Genomic DNA, 9,449 nt, shown 5'->3' on the forward strand with positions numbered 1-9,449 from the left:
GGAAAAATAGTTCCTTTGAGTTGACCTTGCTGTTGTTTGGCCTTCCAAAAATTGTGTTTTGCAAAATGCGGATAAAGTACCGGATAGTGGGGTTATGTATATGGGAGAGAAGGAGCTCTTCCCAGTTGTAGGTATCTATACCGGAGATTTTCTTAAAAAGGCCAAAAACGCCAACTGTGTTCCAGTTTGAGGTTGGAGGGATTCTGGCATGCAGCAGACCTTCTGTGGGAAATTGTAGCATGGTACTCAATTGGTTTTGGGTTAGAGAGTACTCGGTGTTAAACATACGGAAGGTTGCCGTACCGGTTAGAAATTCGTCTTCACCGGCGGGAGTGGTGTAGTCGTATGAACTTAAGAATTCTAAGGTTAGGGATGGGTAGGTGGGTTGATTATGAGTGCAAAGGAAGGTTAAGTTGGCTTGACGGAGCATCCATTCGATACCTTGGAGTAGGCCTAATTGTTGTAAACAAGGTAAATCGGGGTACCTGGTGGAAACGACGCCTCGCTGTTGGAAACGCTCGAATTGCTCCCTCTGATAATTGTCATCTACGGATCGGAAGATGATATTTCCGAAATTCTGATTTCCCGCCATTGTGATGAATTTTGAAGGGGTGATTTGGAAAGAAAAAGAAATGTATTGGATAGGAGAGAATTGTTTGTGGTGAATGAAGGAAGGTTTGGTGGGTATTTATAGGAGAAGAATTTGGAAGGTGGAAAGAAAAAGTGGTTGAAAAGTAATTAAGTGTGGTTAAATGAAAAATGAATGGGGAAGGTAAAAAGTTAAAGGTGTAACGTTCGTCTCCAACGGCTCCTTAACGTTAACTAGTCTGAGGAGTGTTACGCTCGTCACAAGGGTGTGACGCTCGTAACAGGCAATAGGCGTGCCGTCCGTTATGGATAGTGTGACGCTCGTCACACATTCCTTTTTGGAAAGGCCTCAGTAGCGCTTCACAGAATTACTTTGGTTGGTGAATTTATATATATATTTTTTTTATTTATTTTGTTTTGTTTTGCTTATGATCAGTTTAGTCTGCAATTTAATTTATTGTGCACGCTTAATCTGCTTTGTATAGTAATAATTCATAGGTAGCAACAGTAGAGCATAATAGCTTTTGCATAATAAAATTAACTAAACAGCTTCAATAAAAATGATCATAATGTAATACAGGAAAGGAAAACAATGAAATGAAAGAAAAAAATAAATGTGAACATGAATTCAAATAACATTAATAAATAATCTAACTTAAAACTAAATAACTTAGAAAACTAACTAAACTCTATCCCTCTGCACGATCTCTGGCCGGAGGAGCAAAAGAGTTAACATGATGTAGCAACTCGTGGAACTGATTCGTCATACTGCTCATGTATCCTAGAACTTCTTGTCTCATGTTAGTAAATTCTCCTCTGAGGGCGTCTTGTTCTGACATCAAAGCTTCAATGGCGGTGTTATAATCAGTTCCGGGCATATGATGTCGGAGGTCAGGTATGGCTGATTCTTCGGTCGGAACAGGCTGAGGAGGAGGGTCAATATCATAATAGCCGGATGGTGTCTGAGGGTCAGATTCAGCATGAGGGATCTGGTCAACATAATTCTCATAGTCATTACAAATCTCATAATCCTGGATGGATTCAGTGGATCCAGCAGGAGTTGGGGTTTCATTCAGGTTATAGAGCCAGTTCCTTTGGTTATGAACACTAGTCCTAGGATCGGGCATGGTGAATAGGCAGAGAACCTGGTTATCAATAATAAGCTCAAACTCATCAGACCCTAGGTTTGCTATAAACATAGTGTTGAAGAGGAAAGGTATACTCATAGTAGTAATGCCACAAAAAGGGCTAAGGTCAAGCATAGGCTGACGTAATCCAATGGCATTACCTATCATGGTTATCAAACCGCCTATTCTAATGGGTGCTCTCTCATCCTGGATAAGGTGGTCCAAATTAGCTAACATAAAAGTGGCACCGTTTACTGGACGGTTCTGGGAAGCACAAAATATGATGAAAAGTTCATCACGTGAAACTGAAGTACTGTTTGGCTTCTCCCCAAATAAAGTGTGGGTCAGGATCTTATGGAAATAGCGAAAAGCCGGGTTATGTATGTTTCCAGAGAGAAACTCATGTTCTTCGGGCTCATCATTTCCAGTCAGCCTACCCCAAAAGTGTTCAAGCTCTCTATATTCAAAAAGTTCTTCCTGGCTTACAGTGAATGTATCAAAGGAGGTAGGGAAACCCAAAAGGTTGGTGAAGTCTCTAATATTAAATTGGTACTCCATGTTGAACATTCTGAACTGGATAAAACCTCTGCTAATTCCTTTTCCATGGCTGGGTAGATAGATTAATGAGCTAAGGAATTCTAGTGTGAGTCTCCGGTAGGTGGTGAAATGTCTCAGGATAGGGGATGTCTCCCATCCTATCTGATTCAGCAAATACAGGACACTCTGTCTCAGTCCAAGGGCAGTCATAGCCCAATCATCAGCATATAAACTAGGTAGCATCTCTCTAGCGGCTAGTTCTTCAAACTTTTGTTTCTGAGCCATTCCTCTGAACTTGATACCCATACGATCAAAATGTCCCATCTGGTTAGTGTTAGCTAGCGAAAAGAAAACATGAGTTTAAGTCAGGATTTGGCCAAATGCCGAAAGAAGAGAAAATTATTATTATTATTTTTTTTTTCTTTTTGAATAAATCAAGAATGAATATTAAACAGAAATTAAAAGAATAATTAAGAAAGAAATAGGGAAATGATAATAATAGAATAATAAAATAACAAATTAATTTGTGGGTTGTCTCCCACTAAGCGCTTTGTTTAAATGTCGCAAGCTCGACAAAGAAACTGTTAAATATAATCTATAGGTCCTGGGGGCGTTTCGTCTAAGTGTAGGATTTGCGAATCCTCGTTGGTTTCCGCATAGTGATAGTGTTTCAGACGTTGCCCGTTTACGGTGAACGGTTCTGTAGATTGTCCTTTTATTTCTACCGCTCCACTGGGAAAGACTTTAGTGATATGAAAAGGCCCTGACCATCTGGATCGTAGTTTTCCCGGGAATAACTTTAGTCTAGAGTTAAATAAAAGTACTGCGTCGCCTTGCTTGAAGATTTTCCTTGATATACGCTTGTCATGCCATTGTTTTGTTCTTTCTTTATAGATTCTGGCATTTTCATAGGCGTCTCTTCTGAGTTCCTCTAATTCGTTTATGTCAAGGATTCTCTTTTCACCGGCGGCTTTATAATTCAAATTTAAATTTCTAATAGCCCAATAGGCTTTATGTTCTAATTCTACCGGGAGGTGACAGGATTTTCCATAAATGAGCTTAAATGGGGTCGTCCCTATGGGGGTTTTATAAGCAGTTCGGTATGCCCACAAAGCTTCTGGTAATTTCAATGACCAATCTTTCCTTGAAGTGGCTACCGTTTTTTCTAGTATTTGCTTGATTTCTCTGTTAGATACTTCCACTTGTCCACTGGTTTGAGGGTGGTAAGGTGTCGCTATCCTATGTCTCACTCCATATTTAAGTAGTAGTTTTTCGAGTACCTTGGATATAAAGTGCGATCCACCATCACTGACTACTATTCTTGGGATGCCAAATCTCGGAAATATTATATTCTTAAAGAGTCTAGTTACTACTCGGGTGTCGTTTGTTGGAGAAGCTACAGCTTCGATCCATTTTGATACGTAGTCAACTGCCACGAGTATGTATTTGTTACCGAAAGAGGATGGAAAAGGTCCCATGAAGTCTATCCCCCACACGTCAAAAATCTCTACTTCCAAAATACCTTTTTGCGGCATCTCGTCACGTCTAGATATGTTTCCCGTGCGTTGACATCTGTCACACTCCTTAATAGCCGCATGTACGTCCTTCCATATAGTTGGCCAATAAAAGCCAGCTTGTAGGATTTTAGAGCAGGTCTTGGATGTACTTGTGTGTCCACCATAAGGCGCGGAGTGACAGTGTTGGATTATATTTTCTACCTCTTCTTCGGGTATACATCGACGGAAAATACCATCGGGGCCTCTTTTGAAAAGTAAGGGATCATCCCAGTAATAGTGTTTTATGTCGTAGAAGAATCGTTTCTTCTGCTGGTAAGATAAAGTAGGTGGAACTATTCCGGCAGCTAAATAATTGACTAGATCAGCGTACCATGGTGTGACGGATATAGCTAAGGTGGTTTCTACTTGCATGTCGGAGTTGTTCTCTTCCAAAGTAGCTATAAGTTTGTCATACGAGAAATCATCATTAATTGATGTTCTTTCCGGTTCAAGGTTCTCAAGTCTAGAGAGGTGGTCTGCTACTACGTTTTCAGTTCCTTTCTTGTCCTTGATTTCTAAGTCGAATTCTTGTAGCAACAAGATCCATCTTAGGAGTCTAGGTTTAGCATCTTTTTTTGTTAGAAGGTACCTGATAGCAGCGTGATCAGTGTAGACTATTATTTTGGCTCCTACCAAGTAAGAACGAAATTTATCTAGCGCAAATACCACTACTAGGAGTTCTTTCTCGGTAGTGGCGTAATTCATTTGCGCTTCATCCAGGGTTCTGCTTGCGTAATATATAACGTGAAGCTTTTTATCCTTTCTTTGTCCTAAAACAGCACCTACAGCATAATCACTGGCATCGCACATTATTTCGAATGGTTCATTCCAGTTTGGTGTCTGCATAATGGGTGCGGAGATCAATGCTTGTTTAAGAGTTTGAAATGCTTTTAAACAATTATCGTCGAATATGAATTCAGCATCTTTCATCAATAGTCCGGTTAGAGGTTTAGTTATCTTAGAGAAGTCTTTGATGAATCGTCGGTAAAAACCGGCGTGTCCTAAAAAGCTTCGTACTTCCCTCACGGTTTTTGGGGGTTGAAGATTTTCGATTACCTCTATTTTGGCTTTGTCTACTTCAATTCCTCTGTTCGAGATGATGTGTCCTAAAACAATTCCTTCTTGTACCATAAAGTGGCACTTTTCCCAGTTAAGTACTAAGTTTACTTTCACACATCGCTCAAGGACTCTTTCTAGGTTTTCAAGGCATTCTTCGAAACTTTGTCCGTATACAGAAAAGTCATCCATGAATACTTCCATGATGTTTTCGAGAAAGTCGGCGAAAATTGCCATCATGCATCTTTGAAAGGTTGCAGGGGCATTACACAGACCAAACAACATTCGTCTATAAGCGAAGGTACCAAAAGGGCATGTGAACGTTGTCTTTTCTTGGTCATCAGGGTGAATTGGTATTTGAAAGAAGCCTGAATAACCGTCTAAATAACAGAAATGTGAATGTTTTGCTAATCGTTCTAACATTTGGTCAATGAATGGTAAAGGGAAATGATCTTTTCGGGTTGCTTTGTTTAGTTTCCTATAATCAATGCACATTCTCCATCCCGATTCGATTCGTTTAGTTATAGTTTCCCCTTTTTCGTTTTCAATAACGGTTATGCCTCCTTTCTTTGGCACAACGTGTACAGGACTAACCCATTTGCTATCAGATATAGGGTATATAATACCTGCTTCCAATAACTTGGTTATTTCTTTCTTTACTACCTCACTCAGGATCGGATTTAGTCTTCTCTGGTGTTCCCTAGAGGTTTTACAGTCTTCTTCTAACATGATGCGGTGCATACAAATAGAAGGGCTTATTCCTTTAAGATCGATGATGTGGTATCCTAGTGCGGTGGGGTACTTCCTTAAGATATGTAAGAGTTTTTCTGTTTCGAGTCTTCCTAGATCTGCATTAACTATCACAGGTCGTTCAAGTTCTAAGTCTAGGAATTCATATCTCAGATTTTTGGGAAGTGTTTTCAAATCAGGGGTTGGTTTGTTAAGACATTGCGTAGGGTCCGGTGTTATTGCTAAACATTGGTTAGATTTGTCTTCTAAAAGATAGTCTGATGATTTGTCTTCTCCTAACTCTGCTTCTTTTATGCATTCATCGATGATATCCATGAAGTAACACGTATCTTCTATTGCAGGTGCTTTCAAGAATTGGGAAAGAATGAATTCAATTTTCTCTTCACCTACTTCGAAGGTGAGTCGTCCTCGTTTTACGTCTATGATTGCACCGGCAGTTGCTAAGAATGGTCTTCCTAGTATAATAGGTGTAGTATCATCTTCTCTAATGTCCATAATTGTGAAGTCAGTGGGAATGTAAAACTGACCTATTCGTACGGGAACGTTTTCAAGGATTCCTACAGGATATTTGATGGAACGATCTGCTAGTTGCACAGACATTTTGGTTGGTCTTAATTCTCCCATTTCCATTTTCTTACATATGGATAAAGGCATAACGCTAATTCCGGCTCCTAAATCGCATAAAGCTTTGTCGATGACAAATTTTCCTATGTGACAGGGTATAGAGAAACTACCCGGATCCTTGATTTTAGGAGGCATGTTTTGGATTATAGCGCTACATTCGGCAGGGAGTGTAACGGTTTCGCTATCCTCAAGTTTCCTCTTATTAGAAAGAATTTCTTTTAAGAATTTAGCATATGAGGGCATCTGCGTAATAGCTTCGGTGAACGGAATTGTAACGTTTAATTGTTTAAGGAGGTCAATAAATTTTCTAAATTGGCCCGCATCTTTGGTTTTAACAAGCCTTTGAGGGTAAGGTATAGGTGGTTTGTAAGGTGGTGGAGGTACATAAGGTTCCTTCTTTTCTAGGGTTTCCTTATTTCTCTCTTCCTTTTCCTTAGGTTCACTTTCCTCAGTTGATTTCTTAGGGTTTTGGTTTTCTATCCTTGGATCAGACGGTCCTTCCACTTCCGTTCCACTTCTTAATATAATTGCATGAGCTTGGCTTCTCGGATTAGGTTGGGGCTGTCTAGGGAATGTACCAGTTGGTGCAGCAGTAGGTGCTTGTTGTTGAGCTACTTGAGATATTTGTGTTTCCAGCATTTTGTTATGGGTAGCCAAGGCATCTACTTTGCTTGCTAGTTGTTTAAGTTGTTCGCCAGTGTGTATGTTCTGGTTTAAGAAATCTTTATTGGTTTGTTGTTGGGAAGCTATAAAGTTTTCCATCATGATTTCCAAGTTGGATTTTCTAGGGGTATTATTGTTAGGCATGGATGGATTCGGTTTCTGATATCCCGGAGGTATAGATGGGGCTTGATTTGGAGACTGTCCAGGTGCGTATAAAGCATTATTACTCTTATATGAAAAGTTTGGATGGTTCTTCCAATTTGGGTTATAGGTATTCGAATAAGGGCTTCCTTGAGCATAGTTTACTTGCTCTGCTTGGATTCCAGTCAAAAGTTGACAGTCCGTAGGAGTGTGGCCTTGGATTCCAATGACCTCGCAATTCTGAGTTATAGCAACCACGGCGGATGGAGGTGATACGTTTAAACTTTCAATTTTCTGGACCAAAGCATCCACTTTTGCATTAACGTGATCAAGGTTACTTATCTCGTACATGCCAGTTTTCGTTTGAGGTTTTTCCACCGTTGTTCGTTCGGTTCCCCACTGATAGTGGTTTTGGGCCATGCTCTCGATAAGCTGGTAAGCATCAGCATAAGGTTTGTTCATTAGTGCACCACCTGCAGCGGCGTCTATTGTTAACCTGGTGTTGTATAGGAGACCATTATAAAATGTGTGAATTACTAACCAGTCTTCCAAACCATGGTGTGGGCAAAGTCTCATCATGTCTTTGTATCTTTCCCATGCTTCGAAAAGAGACTCGTTGTCTTTCTGTTTAAATCCGTTTATCTGGGCTCTTAACATAGCTGTTTTGCTTGGCGGAAAATATCGGGCAAGAAAAACTTTCTTCAACTCGTTCCATGTGGTGACTGAGTTGGAAGGAAGAGATTGAAGCCATCTTCTAGCGCTATCTCTTAATGAGAAAGGAAAAAGACGAAGTCGAATTGCCTCTGAAGTGACACCATTAGCTTTAACAGTATCAGCGTATTGAACAAATACGGATAAATGAAGGTTTGGATCTTCGGTAAGATTTCCAGAGAATTGGTTCTGTTGCACAGCCTGCAACAGCGAAGGTTTAAGTTCGAAGTTGTTTGCTTCGATTGCGGGCGGAGCAATACTTGAATGCGGTTCATCTTGCGATGGAGCGGCGTAATCTCTAAGAGCACGAGCTGGTTCTGCCATCTCGGTTAAAGAAGGAAGATCTTTGAGATCAGGAAAGTCTATAGGAGGGAGATTGTTTGCAGCACGATATTCCCGAATTCGTCGTAAGACTCGGAGATATAGCTCGATATCGTTGATTCGTAAATAGAGCGGTTCGCCTTGTGAGCGAGTGCGTGGCATACAAATCAACGAAAGAAAGAATAGAAGAAAGAGAAACCTTAGTCTCTACAGCGTAACGGAAGAGTTACGATATCGATTAAATAAAAGTCCCCGACAACGGCGCCAAAAACTTGATCGCTCGACTGTGTGAGTCGAGAATGGGATACAAACTGCAAGTGCACAGTTCTATCGCGTAGTTTTAAAAGATATCGATCCCACAGGGACTTATGAATCGATATACCGTTATCTAAGGTTACTACGTAAAGCTAAGGTGAAAAATGTTTGATTGTTTGGGTAAAAACTAAGAGCTAAACTAAGATCTAGATTAAATATTAATAAAACGGATGTCGGTATGTAGTTCGTCAAAACTAGGGAATCAAGTCTTTGTCGGTTTCTTGGTTTTAAAATAAATCGTTTCAGTTAACTTTATTGGTTAAAGGTTTTATCTCAAACTCTCGCTCTGTTGAATAAACCATGATTTTATATTAATGTAGCTGTCACTTATAATTAAGTCAAAAACCATATTTTGAAAGCAATAAAGTTGCAGAAACTCTTTTTAAGAAAACACTGACCGTTTTAAACACCCTTATCTCAAACTCTCGCTCTGTTGACTTAGGTTATACAATTAAATCCAAATGCTTAACTCTCGTCCTCACATTCAATCTTTAAAAATACTTTTTGGAAAAGGTCAGAATTTAATTAACTCTAAAACTTGCTCTCGCCCTGATCTAGAATTAATGCCTAACTTACACTGTCCAGTTAAAACCTCAAACTCTCGCTCTATTGATTTTAACTTCTTTATGTCCTTTACTTTTGTAAAAAAAATCTTGTTATTAAACCTGTAAGTTGAGACCGTAAAAAGATTGATTTCAATTTTAAGTTTAAATAGACCGACTCAGTCTTGATCCCTTATTCTGCTTACTTTACATACCGATATCTAGGCGAATTAGCCAGACATGCTAAATAAACAAGAATACATATCATGCATAAACAGACTCATTCCAGGCAGATAATATAGATAAATAATAAAACAAAATATTAAATAATGATTAAAGAACCTGAATGCGTAATACAATAGTCTTGAACACTCCACCACAAGCCGGTAGGATTTGTTCTTCGATTCTTCAATTAAACAATAAATTAAACCAAGGAAATAAAACTAGAATCTAACGTAAGGTTAGATCCGATAAAAAGTTGCACAATAGTTTCCGGTGTAGAAACTACTATGCGAAAA

At 39.4% G+C, this 9,449-nt stretch overlaps 1 pseudogene; it reads left to right on the plus strand.

Annotated features, from left to right (window-relative positions):
• The first annotated feature begins 7,592 nt into the window (after positions 1-7,592).
• Positions 7,593-7,692, plus strand: LOC127089287 (uncharacterized; annotated as a pseudogene).
• Positions 7,693-9,449: the final 1,757 nt, after the last annotated feature.

This window comes from Lathyrus oleraceus, chromosome 5 (genome assembly GCF_024323335.1).
Source record: "Lathyrus oleraceus cultivar Zhongwan6 chromosome 5, CAAS_Psat_ZW6_1.0, whole genome shotgun sequence".
NCBI classification, from domain to species: Eukaryota; Viridiplantae; Streptophyta; class Magnoliopsida; order Fabales; family Fabaceae; genus Lathyrus; species Lathyrus oleraceus.